Source organism: Bos indicus, chromosome 26 (genome assembly GCF_029378745.1).
Source record: "Bos indicus isolate NIAB-ARS_2022 breed Sahiwal x Tharparkar chromosome 26, NIAB-ARS_B.indTharparkar_mat_pri_1.0, whole genome shotgun sequence".
NCBI lineage: Eukaryota > Metazoa > Chordata > Mammalia > Artiodactyla > Bovidae > Bos > Bos indicus.
This window is the reverse complement of record NC_091785.1, coordinates 31,136,863-31,160,295: the sequence shown is the minus strand read 5'-3', so window position 1 is coordinate 31,160,295 and position 23,433 is coordinate 31,136,863.

Sequence of the window (23,433 nt, the reverse complement as noted above, 5' to 3'; positions counted from 1 at the left end):
CAGTTGGATATCAATAAGCAGACAGACAGAAAAAATGAGATATTCCCAACTCTTATCTCATACCATATATATAGATAATACAAGAGCTAAAACAACAACATTTCTTGAAGAAAGCGAGACAAAATTTTATGACTTTGGATTTCTCAAGACTGTAGATAGGACAAAAACCATGAACCATGAAAGAAAAACATATGATAAACTGGACTTCATCAAAATTAAAAACCTCTTTTTTCAAAAGACTTACGAAAATTAAAAGAATAGTAACATACTGGGTGAAAATGCTTGAAAACCACATATCTGACCCCCCTCCAAAAAATGAATATGGAATATATAAAAATTTCCAAAGAAAAAAAGCAGTAAAAATGGCCATATAATGTAAAAAGTTTGCAAAAATTGTTTATAAATAGTCAATAAGTACATGAAAAGATGTTCATATCACTCACTTATAATCAAAATTGGAAGGACTGACCATACCAATCATTAACAAGAGTGTGGAGCAACTGGAATTCTCACATACTGCTAGTAGAGATGCAAAATGATACAACCACTTTAGAAAATAATATGGCAATTTCTTATAATGTTTAACATATACTTTACCATACTACCCAGAAATCACAGTACTAATTATTTACCCAAGAGAAATAAAAATCTATGTCCATTCAGAAACCATTCAGGTTTTAGAATATCACGACAGTGGACTACAAGTCAGCACCTTAAAAAGAGAAGTACTGATAACAACAGGGATGAGTCTCCAAAGCACTATGGTAAATAATAGAAGCCAGACATGAAAACTTCCATCCGTATGATCCCCTGTACATCACATTCCACAAAAGATAAAACAATAAGAACAGAAAACAAATCCATGGTTATTGGGCTCGGAATGTGGACAGGGGACTGACTGCCAAAGGGACACAGGAAACTCCAGGAAAATAATAAAAAATGTTCTATATCTTTATTGTTTTGCTGGCTACACGATTGTACATATTTGTCAAAACTCACATTCACAAGGGTGAATTTTGCTATATGTAAATTATGCCTCACTAAACCTACATATAAAAGAAGTGATGGGATTTGTCAGGCATATTAAATATAAATACCACTTTACTTAAGAGCAAATAAAATAAAGATGAGAAGCCTTTCTCTTTTTTTGCTTGGCTTGGAACTCCATTGAACCTCTTGAATTATTAGCCTCTGAGCCAAATACTGACCACTGGGCAAAGCAGTCTGCCGCCTGCAGAAACCTCTCTGCTCTACCTTCCTTAAAGAGGCTCAGAATACCTTTTTGTTGTTGTTGTTGTTGTTAAATGCCACTTACTAATCTACCGAGGAGTGCATTAACAGTAAATAAATCACAGTCATGTAGACTGAATGTTTCTTGAAACAGAGACCAACATTTAAAAGGAAGAAAAGGAAATAAACACTTTAAAGCCTGTGTGATAACCAACCATGAAGTTATAATACCAGAGAACAATCAGATTGGTCCACAGACCCCTCCTCACCCTGGCTCTCTTAGCTCACCTGGGATGAGCAGTGACCCACCATCAACAGCTTTTTGTTGAGGGATGACGACATTGATAATGATGATGACAGCTGCAGCAGTATCACAGTGCCAGGTATACGCTAAGCACTCAGTAAACTTTCATTCTGAATTTTCTCATTCAGACCACCCTTCATAGGCTTGTCTTAGCCTAAGAGTAAGCACATTAATTATCTATCCTACTTTACAGAGAAGGGAAATAAAACACAAAGACGTCAGGTAACTTGCTCAAGATCACACAGCTCTTAAGTAATAGAGTGTTACGATTGTTCGTTTTATGTGTCAAACTGACTGGACCACAGTCAAGCCCTGAAATTTGGCCAAACATCAGCTGGATGCATCTGTGAGGGAGTTCCTGAGTGAGAGTAACACCTGAGTCATAGACTGAGTGAAGGAGATCATCCTCTTAATGTGGGTGACCTCAACTTATCACTGAAGACCTGGATAGAAGAAAGGTGGATAAGAGAAAACTCCTCCTTCCTTCCCGATTGACCTGGGACACTTGGTCTTTTCCAGCTTTTGGACTCAGACTGAAACCCTGGCTCTTCTTGGGTCTCAATCCTATTGGCCTTCACTGGAACTTACACCATTGGCTCTCCTAGATTTCTAGCTTGCTGACTGCAGATCTCAAGAGTCTTTGTCTCCAAAATTATGGGAGTCAACTCCTTCTAATATTAGATACATGTTATGTCCCAAGACCAACAGAGATGAGAGGAAAGCAGGGAAGCAGGGGAAGGGAAGGAGGAGGAGAGAGAGAACCTGTTGGATCTGATTCTCTGGAGAACTCTGACTCTTACAGCTGGGCTTTCAACCATCTATCTCTGACCGCAAAGCAAGAACTCTCAGCAGTGCTGCAATTCTTCAGATACCTTATGTCAGCGAAAAATCAACTTGTTTTCATGAAAGTTGAACATCTTCTCCAAGTTCTAGGATGTCTAGAGTTTTTTGTTCTTGTTATTTTACATCCATCTTTTACTTGCCACAGCTTCTGAAATTCTAAAACAGGAAACACTTTTACCATACATGGCTGTCCTAAATCTCATGTTCAGATTCAGTTTCTCACTCACTTATAATTTCCAAGTTCTCCCTAAGCACCGAGTCCTGATAAAATGAGGGCCTCCAGTTTAATTTGAACTTTTTATCCAAAGCAGTCACATAATAGGGAATCAAACACAGAGGCAGGAGGCAAGGTGGCTAAGGGGTAAGATTAAGAACTAGGACAACGTAGAATTAAGGGAGAGCTAGAAAAACAACTTTATTCAGCCACCTCTAAGCTCTGTAATGTATAATTATACCCACAATTTCCATCTTTACCATCAAGATTTACATGGAGGCATGAGAAGAATAGGGAAAATGGCCAGGGCCTTCCCTGGTGGTTCAGTGGTTAAGAATCCACCTGCTAATGCAGGGAACACGGGTTCAATCCCTGGGTCTGGAAAAAGTCCACATGCCATAGGGCAACTAAGCCTGTAAGCCATGACTATTGAGCCCAGGCACCCTAGAGACCATGCTCTGTAACAAGAGAAGCCACCGCAATGAGAAGCTTGTTCACCATAACTAGAGAAAGCCAACGTGCGGCAATGAAGACCCAGAACAGCCAAAAATTAAATAAATTTTTTTTAATGAATCATGTTTTTAAAAAAAGAAAGAAAGAAAAATGCCCAGGAAATGAACCAAGAAGAAAGTCCATTTTACCACCGGGATCTCTGATACAATGAGAGAAACCAACGTGAAGTCTTTCATCTCAGCCAGATCCTCCCAGAGTGGCTCCTCCAGCCTTCAGTGGTGGGGAACTATTGTACATGAATATATCTAGTCTTCTAAGATGGCCTATTTCTGGTCTCTCCCACTCCTTAGGTTAGATGCTTATGCTCTACTGGATAATGTGGTGCCTTCTTTAAAATACCTCAAAATAGTGATGGAATTTGCAGTGCACTTAACAGTTCTCAAATTTGTATGATCTCCTTGTCTCTGTTCTATGGCCTGGCCACGTGACTAGCCAAAGAACTGTGAGCAGAAATGATGCGCCATTTCCAGGCCAGACCACTTTTTGCTGTGTAGGATGTTCCCTCTGCTGGAAAATCATAGTGTTGAGGATGGGCTGTTCCATCAGCCTGAATCTCAAAAAGAAGAGACAAGAAGCCAAGTTCCCCAAAGATGAGCAATGGACCTGTGCTCTAAGTTGTTACAGCCACTAAGATTTGGGGGTTGTTTATTATTGCAGTGAAACAGAGACTATCTTAAATGAAACAAGTTGTTAAAACTACCTCTTTGGGGCCTTAAAAGGTATATTCAAATTAGATGAGTTAGTCTTTGCTGACCCTTCTGAACCATTCATGAATTGTAGGGCTTGATTCACATCTCTCATCAGGCTTGGTATAGCTAGTCTGAAATACCCTAGCCCTTAAAGTCTACCCTGATTAATTTCCTCCACCACCATCACCACCTAGTCGGCTCATGCATACACTCCCACCCATGTACACATGAGGACTCACACTCACTCATACACATTCCCACATACATACATCTTTCTCCATTTAATGGTGCCGCTTGTTATGAACCCGGCAATCTGGAACCTTCCTTGTTACATTAGTTGGAAGTGACTTTACAGAGCTGCAGAAAGGATTCCACCTAAAAGGAGTGTCCAGAGAGAGTGGCCTCTTCCATTTCACGGCTGTGTGACTGAAGATGGGAAAGCACAGCAGATGGAGCTCAGACCGCTGAGTCAGATAAAGACAAATTACAGGAAGAATGAAATGAGCCCTGGAGTCAGGGACAGAAAAGGGAATAATACTGTGGAGACTTGAACAAAATCCTAATCAGGAAAATCAGTTGATACTCCCAAACCAGGCGGCCCCTCAGAATCCCCAGCTAACACTTGGGAAAATGCAGTTGCCCAAGCCTCATCCTGATTGTTCTGCATCTGGATCTCTAGGGACAGAAACAGGGAACATCACAGTTTTACAATCCTGAGGGGCATTCTGATGATGAACCAGGTTGGTGACTCGTTGTAGGTGTGTGTTTGTGTGTGTGTGTGTAATAAATCATTTTAGTCATGTCTGACTCTTTGTGATTCTATGGACTATAGCCCACCAGGCGCCTCTGTCCACGGGATTCTCCAGGCAAGAATACTGGAGTGGGTAGGCATTTCCAGAGGATCTTCCTGACCCAGGGATCAAACCTATATCTCTTCATCTTCTGCATTGGCAGGCATGTTCTTTTACCACCAGTGCTACCTGGGAAGCCCCAGGGGAGCTATGCAGCCCCTTCTACTTGTGAAATCCCTTGGTCTCTATGCAGAGCCAGGCATATAAGAAGTCAGTGTCCCCAGATGTGAAACCAGGTGCTAGTTTGTGCTCAGGTGAATCCTTGTCCATGTTCATCTTCCCAAGCCAGGTATCAAACCCAGATCTCCCGCATTGCAGCTGGATTCTTTACCATCTGAGCCACCAGGGAAGCCCAAGAACACTGGAATGGGTAGCCTATCCCTTCTTCAGCAGGTCTTCCCCACCCAGGAATTGAACTGGGGTCTCCAGCATTGCAGGCGGATTCTCTACCAGCTGAGCTACTAGGGAAGCCCTTTGTCCATTAGGTGACCTAATGAGAGGCTTTGATAAATGTAATTGATAAGACATTTGGAGAAAGTATTTTTTTTAATGGCTGTGTTGAGGTCCAGGTTAGAATGAAGGAGAACTTCTGGAGTTTCGATATTCCTGGACTGTGAAGATAAGTCTGCCAGAAACTAACCTAGGCTTCATGCGGTCAGTAACCTGCATTCCATCCACTGGCCACATTCTCTAGTCCAGGAACCACTGGCTTCACGTGTATATGACCGGTTGCCTCACAGAGGCACTCAATCCCAGAAGAGACCCATACTTAGTGTATGCTCTACAGTTACTTTCTTAAAATTATTAGTAATTTTATTGCTGAATATGGGGGTTTTTTTAAGTGAAGTCTTGAACTGAACTGAACTGAACTACGTGACAGTGAAGGATGCTAACGAGCAGAAAAGGTGTATACCAGGCAGCAATACAGGCTGAAGGCAGTCCAGGATGTCATGGGACCCTGTGGGGGAAGCCAGGGCTGGGACTGAGCCAAGGTAGGTGGTGGCAAAGGCAGTGACAGCAGCTGTACGAGCCCCAGCAATAGGAGGCCCATCGCCGGTCATTCCTCAGAGCTCAGCCCCGTGACATCTGCATAAATATGAACTCTCTGTCCTGAACGCCAGGGTAGGAACTGCTGGTGCTCAGGCAATAAACTCTGTCAGTAAATTATCACAAAATAAAAATGTGCACATGGACATTGCAATAAAGCCTATCCATGAGTTATTGGGAGTCTTCAAAGAATCCAGTTTTAAAAACTGTTGCAACATTTACAACATTGCAAAGCAAATGGCCACAGGCTTAAAAATAGAAATTTAATGTTAAGGTTGTCACATTCCATGGAAAAGAACATTTTCATAAGAAACTTTAAAATAACCAATTTTAAAAGAAGGATAGTTTTAAAATTAATGCATCCTGTATGAAGAAAGACAGCAGATGACCTAAAAAAGCATTTTGAAAAGTGAAATTGTTAGTCGCTCTGTCGTGTCCGACTCTTTGAGACCCCATGAACTGTAGCCCGCCAGGCTCCTCTGTCCATGGAATTCTCCAGACAAGAATAGTGGAGTGGGTAGCCATCCCATTCTCCAGGGGATCTTCCCAACCCAGGAATTGAACCCTGGTCTCCTGCATAGCAGGCAGATTCTTCATCCTCTGAGCCACCAGGGGAGCATTTTGAAATATACATACATAAATTGTGAAGCCACTTTCAGTTGCTCCCAGAATCTTTGCAAGCTACAGGAAATGTCAGAGAAAACATTAAAATGCCATTCTGAAAATTTACATTTAAAATTAAATTCAACTTTATACAAAACTAATTTGTATGGAGAGTTAGATCTTTTTAGAGAACCTGTTAGGCCAGAAACATCGGCTCTAGATATACTGTCTATATATCAAAATGATTCTTTAGAAATCTATCCTAATGCTATTATAGCCAATAAGATACTCTTAGCTGCCAGTAACAGTTACATCAGTAGAAAGATCCTTCTCAAAATTTAAAATTATCCAAAATTATTTGTGATCTTGCACATGCAAACAGCAACTCATGCTGCTGTGAATTATATCAATTGAAAATGAAATTGTGAAAAGTATAAATTTTCATAAATCTGATAAATAGATTCCCAGAAAAGAGAGCCAGAAAAATGTTATGGTCAATCAGGATATCACAGTTTGATAAAGTATTATTTTTTTAACTGTAGTATATAAAATTATGGCAACAAACCTTTTTTTTAACTATAATTTTTGTTACTCATGTATCACAACTTACACCATTATGCTTTACAATAAAATATTTTTAAAGGAAAAGGTTTATGTTTAAACCCCTTTAACTATACTTAAAAAAAAAAAAAACAAAGGGCCCCACATTTTCATTTTGTATTTAGCCAATTATGTCACCACCCTCCTTGAAGGGTAACTATTCTGAGACTTTGCTGGAAACTTCAAGATGTGCCCAAGATCCGCATCTTGCCAAAGGTTTTCACAGTGATTTCATCAAGTACAAGAGAGTACAGTGCATCCTGTAATGCAAAAACCAGGAACATTATAGCAGTTACATTCTCAGGGTCTACATCCCTAGGCATTCTAGGGCATCCTTGACGTTGGGTTCTCTTTTTACAATAAGGTCCCCATCTTCTGAAACAGAAGGGGCTGTATTTCAAGTTTTCACCAATGATTCATGAGTCCAGCATCTTTAAATAAAAACAGGGCTGAGAGGGAAGAAAGCATCAGACATCTTTGAATTTGGGCCAGTGTTTCCAAATGCAAAGTACTCAACAGCCAATTTCCCCTGGCTTCATAGATAAACAACAAGATGACCTTTTATGTCAGAAAGGAACAGTGAAATTTCCATTTCCTTGTGGAATGTTGGGTTTGAAACCAAGTTTTTCTTTGTTTCTTCTCAAGATAACAATCCACAAAAAATGCCCCCAACAAATGCAAATTATGGGATTCCTGTAGCCAATTCAGATGTTCAAGCAAATGATCTCGCCTCTTTTCTAAACAAAATATTACAATTACTTCCTTAGGAATGTATCCCTGCAGAAATGGAAGTTACCCCTTTCTCTATAACGTTGTGTCCTGGGGCTCCTGAGAAATGTTGTTCTATCCAGCAACTGATATTGTGAAAGCAGGGGATTCCCGCACTCTCCTTCCAGACAGTTCAGAACAAACTGAGGCCATATCCCTGAATCTTTTCTGGGAAGGGAGGGACAGGGAATAAAATTTTCCCAGTGGAGAAAAATGAAACCATTGTCCATACTCCACATATCTTTTGATCCATTCTCTCTTCTTTCCTTATTCCCACAGTTTCTTAAAATTATGGTTCTCAGGCCATACCAGTCTGGGGCTAAACCAAGATGGCCATAAGAGTCATGTTCCCACCCTCCTTAAAAAAAAAAAAAAGAAGAAGAATCTGCTGCCTCCACCAAGTCTAACTTTCAGGGGGTTCTGGTTATTCTTTTTTCACAGGATTTCTTTAAATAACAACTCTTCAGGGTGGACTTAAAATAGATTTTGAATAACAAATTTGGGGTTTACATGCAACCTTCCAAGACTAGGTCAAGTAACATGCAATGAGGTCCACACGTGATTTTTTTTTTTTTAAGGAATTCTTTTTTTTTTTTTTTAATACTTTTTTGGCCGCATATCAGGGCATGTGGGATGTTAGTTCCCTGACCAGGGATTGAACCTCTGCCCCTTGCATTGGAAGCACAGTCTCAACCACTGGGCCACCAGGGAAGTCCCCACACATGATTCTTTTGCTTTTAATCTCTCACAAAATTTTTTGTTTCACAATAAAATGTTGAGAGAACACTTTTTTAAAACTTTGTTGGATTCTGTTAAATTTGCTTTTAAAAAGCCTTGATATAAGAGCTCTTTGTCAGAGTTCAAAATGTGAGGGCGCTCTCTGCCAAACCATCCAATACTAGAGAGAGAGACAGAGTGATCTCGACCTTGAGGATCTGAGAAGGAATGAATAAAAGTAGATTAAGTGACCATGTGCCTTTCTCTGATACTTGACACCCATCCCATCTCCATTGGTATTATCAATATCAACCTTCATTGCAGACCCACTGGACCAAAAAGCTTTGTGCTCCTGCCAGCACCAGCACATTAGCAAAGAACCAGGCAGGGTTGGAGGTACAATGTCCATCTGTGAAACTGCCAGAAGTAAGTGGGCTCTAGATTGATAACAAGCACTGCCGTGACCATGCAAATTCACACAGCCAGACACCAGCATGGTGCTTGGCCCGGAACAGCCATAGATATGTATTCATTGGCTGAATGAGTAAGTGGCCTTTATCTAGTGAAAGGTATCACAAACATGGACGAATTCCATCCAAAATCTGGACTGGAAAAGCAACAGATTAGTGGGTCAGACAAAGGGCTATGTCAACTCCAAGGAAAGAGAGAGCTCAGAAGATGCTTTAGGAGGAGGGAGAGGCTAACAACTTCACCCAGAGGTAATTCCAGGGAGACTTTCATCTGTTCCCTTGTCACACTGAGAGAAGGGATGAAGATGACACCTATAAGATTGCAGTGAAGATGATTTCAAAGTGGCAGGACTTAACAGATACCAAACAAACAGCTCTGCTGGTGGAGTTATCCTGAGCATTGTAACTCCCTATTCACTTCCAGTGCCTAAGTGGGGAACTGCCTATACGTCCCAAGGTTTAAAAACCACAACAAAATCACTATGAAACTGCCTCCACTGTAAAGAGCTGGGAAATGTACACTGCATAGGAAACTGTCTTCAGAACCAGCATTCCTGCTGACTCATTGACGGTAAAAAGAGGAGGACAAAAAAAGAGTTTTCCCTCCCATCTCCAGCTGAGGAAAGCTGGCTGCACATGAAGTCCAAGCAGCACCAATAGCTGGGTTGGTGATGGTGGTTCAGTCAGACCCTTGAATGGCTGGATGATGCACCTTCTGCACTGACTCTGTTAAGGACTGGCTCCTTGTTCAAGCCAGAAAATTACTCTGTCCATGAATTATATGTTTGTTCTCTTTTATTTTTCCCCTTTTTGCTTTAGTAACTCTTGAATCATTATGAATAATTTAAAAATTATAGGAGGTTGTCATGTTATATACTAGTAAGCAAACAATCCATTCAATAAAAATATCTCCAGTAGGAGCCATACTGCCAACGTTATCTTTGCCAAATTAAATGTACTCACCACACCAAACTGGACCTTTCCATGTGCTCAGTCGTATCTGACTCGTTGCAACCTCATGGACTGTAGCCCGCTGGGCGCCTCTGTCCATGGGATTTCCCAGGCAAGAATACTGGAGTGGGTTGCCATTTCCTACTCGAAGGGATCTTCCCAACCCAGGAATCAAACCCATGTCTCTTGCATGTCCTACATTGGCAGGCGGATTCTTTACCACTAATGCCACCTGAGAGACATGTAAAAATATTCACATATGAGCCCTTCCTCCACAAGCATGCATGTACACACATACACTCTACATGATTCATGTTATGCCTCATTTCATTTGTTTGTTTACAATAACCAAGATGATTTGGGGAAACTGAAAAAAATTTGGAACTGGACCATCCTTACTCGCTCCTATCATAACACAGCCCACTCGAACTGAAATTCAAAAGGAGATCCTTCCCTTAAGAGAAGAATCGTGGGCTTGCTCTTTTAAATAGAGTTTAGGAAACAGCTACTTTAAAGTCTTTTTTCCTAGTCATCTGACTTCTAATGTCTACTTCCTTTCTGCCCAGAGTTGCCCTTTTTTTGGATAACAGGGGAAGTAAGGTAGAGATTGATAAACTCTATATTGCATGGGGAAAAAAAACAATTTCAATCTCTTCCAGTGAAATTTTACCTGCTTGACTAACTGCTGGCTGCCACTTATATGTACTTAGTGTTGTGTTGAATTCTGAAAGATGTGGGAATACCAGACCACCTGATCTGCCTCTTAAGAAATTTGTATGCAGGTCAGGAAGCAACAGTTAGAACTGGACATGGAACAACAGACTGGTTCCAAATAGGAAAAGGAGTACGTCAAGGCTGTATATTGTCACCCTGCTTATTTGACTTATATGCAGAGTACATCATGAGAAATGCTGGACTAGAAGCACAAGCTGGAATCAAGATTGCCAGGAGAAATATCAATAACCTCAGATATGCAGATGACACCACACTTATAGCAGAAAGTGAGGAGGAACTCAAAAGCCTCTTGATGAAAGTGAAATTGGAGAGTGAAAAAGTTGGCTTACAGCTCAACATTCAGAAAACAAAGATCATGGCATCCGGTCCCATCACTTCATGGGAAATAGATGGGGAAACAGTGGAAACAGTGTCAGACTTTATTTTTTTGGGCTCCAAAATCACTGCAGATGGTGACTGCAGCCATGAAATTAAAAGACACTTACTCCTTGGAAGGAAAGTTATGACCAACCTAGATAGCATATTCAAAAGCAGAGGCATTACTTTGCCAACAAAGGTTCGTCTAGTCAAGGCTATGGTTTTTCCTGTAGTCATGTATGGATGTGAGAGTTGGACTGTGAAGAAGGCTGAGTGCCGAAAAATTGATGCTTTTGAACTGTGGTGTTGGAGAAGACTCTTGAGAGTCCCTTGAACTGCAAGGAGATCCAACCAGTCCATCCTAATGGAGATCAGCCCTGGGATTTCTTTGGAAGGAATGATGCTAAAGCTGAAACTCCAGTACTTTGGCCACCTCATGCGAAGAGTTGACTCATTGGAAAAGACTCTGATGCTGGGAGGGATTGGGGGCAGGAGGAGAAGGGGACGACAGAGGATGAGATGGCTGGATGGCATCACTGACTCGATGGATGTGAGTCTGAGTGAACTCCGGGAGTTGGTGTTGGACAGGGAGGCCTGGCGTGTTGCGATTCATGGGGTCGCAAAGAGTCAGACACGACTGAGCGACTGAACTGAACTGAGTGTTGTGTTTTCTCCACCTTCATGAAAATATACAGAAGCTGAGCCTCTGTAGAGACAAAAAAGCATAGGATTTTGAAATGATAAGAAACTAAGGGATCTTCTAAGGCTGACTACTCACTCTACTAAAATAATTAGCTGTGGAGTCCCTTTAAGGGACAAGCTCCTGTGTGCCTTTAAAATGGAATTGAATTACAAAAAATAAATTCACTAGCTTCCATATTCCAGGAATATGTTCACTATACATAGTAAAGTGTTAATGTTATTCGCTCAGTCGTGTCCAACTCTTTGCGACCCCGTGGATTATAGCCCTCCAGGCTCCTGTCCATGGAATTCTCCAGGCAAGAATACTAGAATGGTAGCCATTCCCTTCTCCAGGGGATATTCCCAATCTAGGAATCGAGCCCAGGTCTCCTGCATTGCAGGTGGATTCTTTACCATCTGAACCACAAAGTAGAAAGTGGACCTGTAACATTATTTGGTTTATCTGGTAAGAGCTATAATGCAAAAGGGCAAAATGAAAGTTCTGTGGTCATCTTACCACTGAGAAAAAAGTGATGGTTACAGCTATCAGGCCTGCTCCCATCCCAAGGCCTTCCCATTGTTCCTCCTTCTACTTAGAACACAGCTTTTCACAGAATATGGATGCCTGAGTCCCTGCTTCATCCAGGTCTCTATTCAAATGTTCTTAGAGAAAGTTTCCCCCTGGTTATTCCAGCTAAAGTAGTGCCCCCCACTCCCCCCCCCCCAATGCTGCCTTAATTCTCTTCATCAGGCCGATAACTACCTGGCTTATTAGATCTCTTTATAATCAGCTGCCCCTGACTAAAGCATAAGCTCCATGAAGATAGGGTTGTTGTTGGTTTTTTATGGGTTTTTTTTTTTTCAGTTTTGTTCACTAGTGATATTTCCAGCAGCATCTAGAACTGTGCTTGGCACACATACATTAATAAATATTGAATAAGTGAATGAAGGAACAGCCAAGCAAAGGAGTACTTGGAATACCTCAAGCATTTCTCACGTTGCCAGGTGCCTGTCACTATTGCAAACATGACGTTCTTACCCCATGAGGGAGCTCTCTGCTTTGACAGTTCTTTCCAAATGACAGTGGGTATGAAACACGTTTTGTAATTCCTCTGACCTCTGACCTCTATTCTTTTTTTTTCTTTTTTGGAGTATTAACACTTTACAATGATATATTAGTTTCTGCTGTACAATGATTAGATGATTGATTATCTTTTCTCTCTATTTCCTCAGCTACTCAAAAAAAAAAAAATAAAAATAAAGCCTGCTAGGTACCAGACAATATATATGAACAAAGAGGGAATGACTGAATAGTATAGTGAGAGACAGGATGAGCGTGAGTGTCAAAGAGGGAAATGTGAGCCAATCAGGGGACATGTTCTGAAGGACAGATGAGGGTAGCCAGACAAGCATGGAGAAATAGGCATCCTAGAAGGAGGAAACAAAAGACACAAGTATCAGAACAGCAGAAATGATGAAAGGAAAGGAGCTAGCTAAAAGGCAAAGAAGAAGAACAGATGAAATTTGAGTTCTTGCTTTGGGTGAATGAAAAGCCTTTTGTAAAGGTCCAGCTCCTAACTGCCTAGAACCCAAACACAGACTGTTCTGTAATGATCCTTAGTGGTCTCATGGGTAGCAGCCACCACAGTCTGTCCTGATCACAGCTGCAGGCAGACCCCACGAAAGGCGGGACAGCTGGTGTCCCAGGCTATGTGTGGGACAGAAACTGTTGCCTGAGCAGCCAGTTCTGCAAACTGTCAGATAAAGCCCAGCCTCACCTGGCTAGACTTTCACAACCAGGAATTTGATGATAACCTTGGTAGAGATCATCTGCCTGATTTCATTTTCTGGTCTGTGAACAAAGAGAGGCAAGAAATGATACACAGAGTTGTTCAGGTCCTCGAGTTCCCTGTAGCTCACCTTAGCCCCAAATACATCCAGTTCACAGTTTTACACCTGATTTTATGAAGAAACCCTATAGGCAACTAGAGAAAACCTAGCCTGTATCGGACATGATACCCAGTGCTCTTGGGTTATGATCTCAATAGACCTGATAACAGCCCAGTGAGGTCACAACAATCATTCCCTTATGGATGAGCAAATGGAGGATGAAGAGGTATCATGGCTTTCCCAAGAGCCATTAACTACTGAGTAAAGAAGCTGAGAGCCTCAAGGCTAAATCTGTCTGACATCTAAGTCTGGCGGCCATGCTCTACCCCCTTACATCCAGCTACCTGGTCAGCAAGGTACTCATAAAGCCAGAGGTATTTATTTGGCAAGATGCAAAGTCAGAACGCGATTTGAGAGAACGGATGACAAGGCAGTGGCGAGGAAGGACACTGCACTTGTCCTCGTGGAGCTCCAGGGCCCCAGTGTTCTACTTCCCACAGCCCGGCGTCCCCTTTGCCAGTGCCTCATCAGGGCCAGGGCCAAGTCCCAGGATCTGACTCTGTCCCTGGCTCTGGTCTTCAGTCCAAGCATACAGCATCCAATTAATGCAGCATCCTAAGGAGTTTTTAATGAGGTATAAAGGTTTTAATAAAGGTTTTAAGACAAAAGACGTGAAACAAAGCATATACAAAATCTAGACACCATAGGGTTGCTTTTTTCTTTTTAACATTTTCTACTTCTTCCATAGGTCTTAAATATATGAGAATAAAGAAATATGCCTGGATAGAGTAACCAGCTACATAGCTCCTTTTCCTATGAACAATTAGGTAACTGGGAAGATACACAAACAATGGTTTCCAAATATGGAACAACAGTCATTGCAAAGCTCTAATCTCGGGGCGGGGGGGGGGGGGGGGGGAAGGAAAATAAGAGCAGCCCTGTTTTTGCCCTAGTTCTTGACCAGAGGAACTTTACAGACTGTAGACGGAGGAGAATCCCAAGCAGGTGGCCAGTCTTGCTGCACTGTGGATACAGACACTTGGGTCTGAGTGTGCTGGGACAGCTGGACTTTGTGGAGGCAAAATTCCAGAGAAGAGAGAACTGGGCAGAGAAAGAGCTTCAGGAAACTCTTTAATGCACAAGTATGAAGGTGTGCATTAACAGGACGAAACTCCACAGAATCAGGGATAAAATGACCAGGGATCTGTAAGCTGAACACTTGGGACAGCTGAAAAGACTGAAAGAAATGTAAGTCCTAACCAGCCAGGGCAGTGACTCATCACTGATCAGCACTCAGTAGAGAGTCCAGAGGACCATGTCCTCACAGTGGGGCTATACCAGATCTAGAATAAAGGCTTCTATGGTATTGCCCTAACAGAGCTGAAAACAAGCCCTGAAAGAGGGAGGCTGTTTCCCAAGCAACTTAACTCCCTGCCAGAACACAGCCTCATTAAGGGACACTCATTAAGGGAAACAAAACAAAACAACAACAGTCTTATGGGCTGAACTGTACCCCCCCAAATTCATAGGCTGAAGCGCTAACCCCTCTCCATGTGACTGTATTTGGAGATAAGGCCTTTTAAGAGGTAATTAAGCTTTAAATGAGGTAATAAGCCCTAATCCAATACGACAAGTGTCTTCATAAGAAAAGGAAGAGATCTCAGGGAAGCAGGCACACAAAAGGAAGGCCGTTGTGACTGCACTGGAAAAAAATCAATCACGTGAAACAGATCCAGAAATAGTGGGTAAGATTTTTTTAAACATCTATTATAAACATGCTAAAGAATAAAGAAGGGCTTCCCAGGCAGTTCAGTGGGTAAAGAATCCACCTGAAATGAAGGAGTCATAGGAGACGTGGGTTCAATCCCTGGGTCGGGAAGATCCCCTGGAGAAGGAAATAACCCACTCCGGTATTCTTGCCTGGAGAATCCCATGGACAGAGGAGCCTGGTGGGCTAGAGTCCATAGGGTCACAGAGTCGAAAACTACTGAAGTGAGTGAGTTACATAAAGAATTACATGACTATAATGCAGATATAAAAAACATGAAAAAAGAACTGAATGAAACTTCTAGACATGAAATATAGACCAATGTGAAAATTTTACTTAATGAGTTGTATTAGCCAGGGTTCTGCAAAGAAAGAGAGCCAATCTGAGATAGGAATTAACTTTAAGCAACTGCCTTGCATAATTATGGTCTTCCCTGATAGCTCAGTTGGTAAAGAATCCACCTGCAATGCAGGAGACCCACTCCAGTGTTCTTGCCTGGAGAATCCCAGGGGCGGGGGAGCCTGGTGGGCTGACGTCTATGGGGTCACACAGAGTCGGACACGACTGAAGTGACTTAGCAGTAGCAGCAATGCAGGAGACCCCAGTTCAATTCCTAGGTTGGGAAGATCCACTGCAGAAGGGATAGGCTACCTACCCTAGTATTCTTGGGCTTCCCTGTGGCTCAGCTGATAAAGAATCTGCCTGCAGTGCAGGAGACCTGGGTTTGATCCCTGGATCGGGAGGATCTCCTGAAGAAGTGAAAGGCTACCCATCCCAGTATTCTGGCCTGGAGAATTCCATGGACTGTATAGTCCGTGGGGTCGCGAAGAGTCGGACACAATGAGCAACTTTCAACTAATTTGCATAATTATGGAGGCTGGAAAATCCAAGATCTGCAAGGTGGGCTGGCATCCTAGAGACCCAGGGAAGAGTCAGTGTTGCCGTTCACGTTTAAAGCCATCTCCTATGAGGCTTCCTTCTTGCTCAGGGGAGGTCAGTCTTTGTTCTGTTAAGTCTTTCAACTGATGGGATGAGGCTCCCCCATATCTAAAGGGCAATCTGCTTTCCTCAAATTCAAGAATGATGTCTTTAATCAAGAAGACATGTACTTTGTACTATGTACAATGCCTTTGTACTAAATAAGAAAGCTTCAAATTACACAAAACTTCAAATAAAAAACCAAAAGGAAAAATGGATAAATCTAAAATTAGAGATAATAAAAGTCTTCTTATTAATTAAAGTAGCAAAATAAAAATCAATTAAGTGCATAGAAGATTTGAACAACACTGCAACAACTTAACCTGACAGACATTTGTAGACACTACACTCAACAACAGTGAAATACACATTGCTCTCAAATGCTCATGGAAATTTCACTGTGATACGTAATCTGGGCCATAAAATAAATTTCAATAAGTTTGAAAGGGCTGAAACATATTGAATATGTTTTCTGACCACATTGAAGTTCAGTTAGTCATAAACAAGAGAAAATATGGAAAATCTTCAAATATTTAGAAAATAAGCAAACAGACTTGTAAATAACCAATGGCCCAAAGAAGACATTACCAAGGAAACTAGAAAATATTTGGAACAGGATGAAAGGGAAAACCAGTGTATCAAAATCTGTATCATACAGCAAAGCAGTCCTTGGAGGGAAATGTATAAATCTAAAGATGTATACAAGTAAAGAAAAACAATCTAAAATAAAGGGCCTAAATTTACATGTTAAAAGCTAGAAAAAAGCAAATGTAAGTCTAAAATAAGTAGAAGTAATGAGATAATGAACAAAAATTAATGAAACAGAGCTGACCAAAAAAAATGGAGACTAGCAACAAAACAAAAAGTCACTTTTTGGGGGGAAAAAATGAGTTAAAAAAAAAAAAGAATACCACAAAATGTTAACATTTCTTTTTCTTGGATATTTAGATTATAGTCATTTGATTTTATTCTTTATATTTCATATTGTCTAAATTTTTTAATGAACACTAGTTACAGTCATCATCAGAACATCAACTCTATTTTTAAAATGACCACTTCTGTGTTTATTTCAGAAGAATTTCAAAGCCTTGCTCTGAATTGTCTTTCAGAATTGTCTTTCCTAAAATCTGTTGACCAGGTAAAGTAACAGAGAGGGGACACGGCCTACCCAAGCTTACCACTTTAGGAAAGAGGTCCCCACTCCACTCCTGACAGCTCCAGTCCTGGAATAAACACTCCTGTTTCTGTTCACTACACCCTGTCATGTCCCAGAGAGCGTGATATACCATGAATCCTTGGAACCCACCAGCACTTCAAAGTAGAACTGACCCCTACTCTGCATTTCCCTCTCCTTCCGCTCTCTTACTCTCCAAATAAAGTCTGACCCCTTGTCTTCCTCACCTAGACAGGCCCTTCCCCTCTCCCTCTCATCCTCCCCGCTGCAGGTCAGACCTACCGTTCTCTCTCTCTGCCCCAGAACAGCTGTTACTTCCGTGTGGTAGGAGGAAGTAACACGTGACATGTCCCACTGTATTCTGCAGCACATCTTCTCAGTATCAAATGTGATACTAGACCTGATTCCCATTTGGCAACATGTGTGTATGTCCAATTGGTCAGAATCCTGAGAAAAGGGGAGGCCTTGCCTAACCTCCTGTCCAATATATTATTGGATTCATAACCTGCTCGCCCAAGATGACACATGCTTTTTCCTGATTGAACTGTACATGTGTGACAGATGAAGCTAATTTATGACACAATCTCTAGAAAAACTGGGTTTATCTAGATACTGTGATGCTAAAGACATAAAGCCTGAGTATTACAGTTGGTAAATCTGTTTTTCACAGGGGCACAGGTTAACAAGTCTAACATTACTTATATGCTAAGACTGAACAATAGATAAATACATTACACATGATGAGAATCATGTTCTTCACTATAAAAGAAAGAAGACACAAACAAGGGAGGGGAAGTCTAAAGTGAATCCTGCTGGATTCGAGTCACAGAAATCAGTAGAAACTCGTGATTTATTCAAACACATATACAAATGAATACAGAAACAAATGTCGATATGGAATATTACATACGTGTATATGTGTATACTGTATATATCATTTTTCTAGCTCTGTACACTCAGAAAACCTAGAATCAATGATATCCCAGTGGCAATGAGCACAGCTAACACCCAGATCTTGGGTTTTTAAATACCATTTTCCAATAAAAGGAAGTGACTGATTCTAAGTCTGGGGACTGAAGCATCTCATAACTTTAAAAAGAAAAAGATATAAGCCAGTAACAGAAAGACAAATACTGCACAATTCCACTTATTCCACAAATATTGCACAAGTAAAATAGTCAAATTCATAGGCTCAAAGAGTGGAATGGCAGTTTCTAGAGGCTTGGGGCAGAGGAAACAGTTACTAGTCATTGGGCAAAAAGTCTCAGTCAAACAAGATGAATTAGCTCTAGAGATCTGCTAGACAATATTGTACCTATAGTCAACAATAATCTATTACAGAAAAACTCCAATTTTAAAAAGTAAGGAATGAGAGAAACAGAAAAAAACACTATTAGCACACTATAGTAACAGTGCTTCAGGCAATATCCTTTGGCTGCTGATTGGTCACTAAGCAGTGTTCAACTCTTGCAACCCCATGGACTGTGTAGCCCACCAGGCTCCTCTGCCCATGGGATTTCAAATTGATCGGTAAAATTTTAAGGAGAAACAGGATATTTGCATAGCCTCAAAGTGTAACTACTGAAATATTTACTAACTACTGTGGAACTTTGAATATGTCCACAAATTCTTTGATACGCATCCCTCTAGAAGGTGGAGTTTACTTTCCCTCAGCTTGAGTGATGGCTGGACTTAGCGGCTCACCTCTAATGGACAAAGTACGGAAAGGGGAAAAAAGGCAATTTTACAGTCGTAGAACCCTGGCAGACACTGCTTTTACTAACTGAACAAAGTTAATAACACCAGCATTTGGTCATACTGACATCATATAACCCCTGATATGAGGTAATGAATTATCATCTGAGATATTCTTCCCCAATATCCATAACCTTAGTCTAATTATGAGAAAATAGACAAAACCAAATTGAATGCTTATAAAACCAGCTTGAACATCAAAAAAAATTTTTTTTTAAAACCAAACTGAAGAATGCTCTACAAAATATCCCAACAGCATTCATCAAGGGTGTCAAGATCATGAAAGACAAGGAAATCCCAGCCCCCCCAAAAAACTGTCACAGACTAGAGGAGACTAGAGAGATAAGACAGATGTAAGGCGGTATCTTGGACTGAATTCAGAAACAAGAGAAAAGGATACTCATGGAAAAACTTGGGATATGAAAAAAAGCCTACAGTATAGTAAATAGTACTGCACCAACATTAATTTTTTAGTTGTAAAAAATGTACCATGGTTACATAAGATGTTACCATTAGAGGAAACAGAGTTCCGGAAAAGTATGTGAGATCTCTCTGTACTATCTTCACAATTTTTCTTATAAATCTAGAGTTACTGTAAAGGGGAAAGGGGGGGAAATACGGCCTCAATCAGCAAAGCCAAAAGTTCAGCTTTGAAAGATTAATAAAGCGGATGAACTCCTAGGACAACTGGTCAATAAAAGGGAAATGCAATGAATAATGAAACAAATCAAAAGAAGATCTCTACATAGAACACAACAACGCATTGTGAAATAGGTAAAGAAAATTCAAATAAATGGAGGGATATATCATGTTTGTGAGCTGAAAAAGTTGATGTCAAAAAGATATCAAATTCCAAACTGATCTACCAGTTGTGAGGAATCTCACTGAAAATTTCAGCAGGTTTTGCTTTGGAAATGAAAAAGTGATTCTAAAATCGATACAGAAATGTGCAGAGAAAGGGAAAAGTCTTGAAGAATAACAACAAAGGACTTATGTTACCCAAAGTTAAAGCTTCAGTAATTAAAATGGTGTGCGACTGGCATAGAGACAAACTGGCAAATGACACAGAGGATAGTCCAGGGACATAAACACACAGAGACGCAGTCCTCGGGGCCATAATGAAAGTGAACATGCAGTGCAGAAGGGAAGGTCACTGTTCTAAACTGTGGGTGCTGATTCGATTGAATATCCGTGTGGGGAAATATATAAGTCTCAGTTCCTATCACATACTACCCACAAACATCAGTTTCAGATGAACTGTTGGCGTAAATGCCGAAGCTAAAAACAAAAGACTTTTATAGGAAAATACAGAGAATATGGCCTTGTACATGTCTTAAATAGATCACAAAAAGCTCTAGCCAGAAAGTAAAAAAAAAATCGATAAATCATGCTACATTAAAATTGAGAACATCCCCTCATCAAAGACATCATTAGATTTTTTAAAGCCACGGATATATGTATTTGCAATGCATTTATCTAACAAAAGACTCATCCAAAAGATATAAAGAAACCCTATAATCATTAAGTAGAAGAGAGCCCAATAAAATAGGCCAAAGACTTGAAAAGGTGTTTCACAAAAAAGAATATCCAGATTAGCTAAAGTAGATGAAAAGGTGATTGGGTTCATTTAGTCATCATGGAAAAGCAAAGTTAAAAAGTTACAATAAAAAAAAAAAAGTTACAATCAGATACCACCATGCCCCCACTAGAATTGAGTTGAGTTCAGTCGCTCAGTTATGTCCGACTCTTTGCGACCCCATGAATCACAGCACACCAGGCCTCCCTGTCCATCACCAACTCCCGGAGTTCACTGAGACTCACGTCCATCGAGTCGGTGATGCCATCCAGCCATCTCATCCTCTGTCGTCCCCTTCTCCTCCTGCCCCCAATCCCTCCCAGCATCAGAGTCTCTTCCAATAGTTATAATGAAAAGGGCAAGTCATGCAAAATGTAGGAGAAGATGTAAATCAACTGAGACTTTTATACACTGCTGCTGGTGAGGCTATAAATTAGTATAACTATGTTGAAAAACCATTTAGCAGTAGCTACTAAAAGGGAACATGTGCATTCCTACAATCCAGCAATTTTACTAATAACATACTCAGCAGATATGTACACATATGTTCACCTAAACACACATACAAAGATATTCACAGCATCATTACTAGTAATACCCCAAAATTGAAATAACCTGGATGTCCATCAATAGTAAGATGAGTCTTCATAAAAATACAATTGCATGATATGGAGTCAAATAAATCATAGACTCACAAACATATAATTTGAAGTTCAAAATCAGGTAAAACTGATCTACGGAATAAGTCAGGATAGTGGGTATTCTGTGTCAGGAGGGTGACTGGGGGGAGACATATTAACTGGAAGAGAGCATGAGGGTGGCATGCTGATAATGTTCTATGTTTTTTTGTTTTTTTTTTGTTGTTGTTGTTGTTCTATGTTTTGATCTGAAGCTGATTCAACAAGTGTGTTCAGTTTGTGAATACGTATCATGTGATACACTTATGACTTGTGCATCTTTCTAAATGTATGTTATACTCGTTAATAAGGTTTACTGAGAGACAAAAGGTTGTATATATGCCCCTAGAAGGCATGTTATTATATATATGTTAACAGAGAGATATGAGCCCTGGCAGTGGAAACAAACTGGGAGGAAATAAAGATCCCCAATCAGCCGGGATGAAAATCTCTAATTTGTACAACTCCTTTTGGTGAGCAGCCTCAGTTGTCCCACCTTTTCCATTTCTCTCTCTTTTTCCATCTCTATTTTCTTTTGCGCAGTTACAGGGTTGGATAGAGACAGCGTACATTAGACTCACTCCATCCTGAACTGTGTTTCCTAACCACCTCACCAAGTCAGGATGCCAAATCTAACAAGAAGCTTTCTGGGAAACCAGTGCCAGGAAGACCACCTCTAAAGACCAGAGAAAAACAGAGGCAGATGACCCATGTGTCTGCCAAAGCCCTTTGTGAGATAAACAAATGGGAAGACGTTGGGAAAACATGTTCTTTTTGTCAGTAAGAAACTTGAGGCCCTGTCCTTCACCCTGCTATAAATCAAAGTATCTCAGTGATTTCATCTCCAAATAAATATCGCTCTGATGACACTTGTGTCTTGCCTCTGAACCATAAAGTCAAGATTTAAGAACAATGTGGTGCAGGAAGCTTGGGGATTCATTAGGATCATCTGAATGTGTCCTTAGAACACCAACTAAGCTCTGATTTAATGCCAAGTTCTTTCTAATGAGGGAATGTGCAGAACCACATGACTGGCCTGTAGAAACTGGCCTTGAGTTGACCCTCTGTGACTCCCTTCGACCATCTGTCTTTAAAGGGTCCCCTCCATCGTCTGACCTCCTGTGGCACTTCGTGAGTCAGAATGCTCCAGGAATGGAACTACTTCCTGAGTTACCACTATGCTGCTGACCATTTTGAATCCTCATTTGGCATTTGTTGATGTAACTTCCTGGTCATGGCCACTCTGGGTATTTTTCCGGACCATGTTCAGGGTCGACTTCCCTACAACGCCCTTCCAAGCATCCCTTCCCCCACCTTGTACCTCCCCACAACACCTGTGCCCCCTGGACACAGTTCTATCACTGCTCACATGATGGCATCCTTCCTTTAGTGGCTTTCTCCCCTACTAGACTTTGACCTTTACAAGGGTGGGGACAGTAACTTATACATCATGTTATCCACAGCTCCCTGCACAGTACGTAGCATCTTTATTGCTCTGATAACACACGTAACACAAGGCAATATAAAATTCACATCTTAGAGAAGTACAGAATGTAGACAACGAAACTTCCCCCAGAATCTTTCTGTCACAAGATAACCACTGCATATTTTGTCCACAGTGTATCAAAACAACAAATTATTAATAATTATATTTTTTCCTGAAGATGAAATCATTGCCTACATGCTGTTTTGCAAATTGCTTTTACCACTAAGTAGTATAAGACAGGAGCACGCTTCCTTGATGAAGCACATGGCTCTGCCTCACTGATTTTTAACAGCTGCATAGGATTCCATCATAGCGAGGCCCTATAGTTTACTTACATTTCTCTTTGGAAAGACTTTCACATTATATCCCATTTTCCTTGTTATACAAACAATAAGACTATAAACTTTTTTGTGCATCTCTCTTTGTGTTCATAAGGGAGTATTTTTCTGGGCTACATTCTAGAAGTTAAAGTACTAGATCTGAAAGAGTAACAGGCAGGAAGGCCAGGGGTCTCCAAATGGAGGAAATAGCCTGCAAGTGTCAGACATTTTTCTCT